Raw genomic sequence first — 1,859 nt, forward strand, 5'->3', positions numbered from 1 at the left:
TGCTTGATTCTCTGTCCATTGACAATGAACTTCTTATCAGAATCAATATCTTGAAGCTCCACATAACCATATGGTGATACACTTGTAATCACGTAGAGTGGCCACCTTGTGGCGAATTTCATACCGAACCATGGCAGAGTAAAGCTGTTTATTGCAGAAGTGAGTGCCCCCATCACTAATTAGTACTCTAGGGACGCCAAATCTACTAAAGATATGTTTCTGGAGGAACTTCAGCACTGTTTTAGTATCATTGTTGGGTGTGGCAATGGCCTCAACCCATTTTGATACATAATCAACTGCCACCAGAATATAAGTGTTTGAGTATGATGGTGGGAAAGGTCCCATGAAGTTAATTCCCCATACGTCAAACAACTCAATCTCCAAGATTCTTTGTTGAGGCATGGCGTACCCATGAGGCAGATTGCCAGCTCTTTGGCAACTGTCACAGTTACGTACAAACTCTCGGGAATCTTTATAGAGTGTGGGCCAATAGAAGCCACATTGGAGGACCTTGGTGGCTGTTCGCTCACCTCCGAAATGACCTCCATATTGAGATCCATGGCAATGCCACAGGATCCTCTGTGCTTCTTCTCTAGGCACATACCTACGGGTTATTCCGTCTGCACATCTCTTAAAGTTCCTCCGAATCAGGCTGAACATCTTTAAAGATGTTTTCCAACTCTGATTTGAGACTCTCAGCCATGTTGATCTCTTCTACCAATGAGTCAATAGGATCAACTTTCATGCAGTCTGTTGATGTGTCTGGATGCTGCATGGCTTTGACAGCGTTCAACTTAAACTTATCATCATTGACTCTCAGGGTTATTTCCCCCTATTGGACGTCAATGAAGGATCGTCCAGTTGCTAGGAAGGGTCTTCCTAGAATGAGAGTAGCACTCTTGTGCTCCTCCATTTCCAGCACAACAAAGTCAGTGAGAAAGGCGAATGGCCCAACTCTGACAATCATGTCTTCAATCACGCCTGATGGGTATTTAGTGGAACCATCAGCAAGTTGGAGATATATCCGGGTTGGTTTTACTTCTTCAGTTAAGCCAAGCTTTCTGATAGTGGATGCTGGTATTAGGTTGATACTTGCCCCAAGATCGCATAAAGTTGTCTTGGTGCAATTACCTTCTAATATGCATGGTATCAGAAAACTCCCAGGGTCTTTAAGCTTTTCAGGAAAGCTTTTCAGAATGACTGCACTGCATTCTTCAGTGAGGAGAACTCTTTCTGTTTTTCTCCAATCCTTCTTATGACTCAAGATCTCTTTCATGAACTTGGCATAAGAAGGTATTTGCTCAAGTGCTTCTGCAAATGGAATCTTTATTTCAAGAGTCCTGAGATAATCTGCAAAGCGAGCAAATTGCTTATCCTGCTCCTCTTTCCGGAGTTTTTGAGGATAAGGTATCTTGGCTTTATATTCTTCAACCTTAGTTGCTGCAGGTTTATTGCCTACAGAAGTGGTTGAAGAAGTCTTTTTAGAGGGGTTGTTTTCAGCATTTGTGTGTGTCTGATCCCTCATTGGCGATTGAGTGCCAGAGTTAGAAGCTGGAGTGAAACTGGACGCCAGCTCCTTGTCTGCTCCTGGCGTCTGAACGCCAGAGCTGTGCCCATTTTGGGCGTTCAGCGTCAGATCCTGCCCATTTTGGGCGTTCAACGCCAGACCCTTGCCCATTTCTGGCGTTGAACGCCAGTCCTGCTTTGTTTCTGGCATTGAACGCCAGTTTTGGCCATGGTCTGGGCGTTCAGCGCCAGCCTTCCACCAATTTTCTGGTGTTTTAGCGCCAGAATTATTTTTCCTGGGCTCTTACTGTCCTCAGGTGAATTTTGGGTGGTTTGCTCATTTCTTAGCTTTT

This window comes from Arachis ipaensis, chromosome B09 (genome assembly GCF_000816755.2).
Source record: "Arachis ipaensis cultivar K30076 chromosome B09, Araip1.1, whole genome shotgun sequence".
Taxonomy (NCBI): domain Eukaryota; kingdom Viridiplantae; phylum Streptophyta; class Magnoliopsida; order Fabales; family Fabaceae; genus Arachis; species Arachis ipaensis.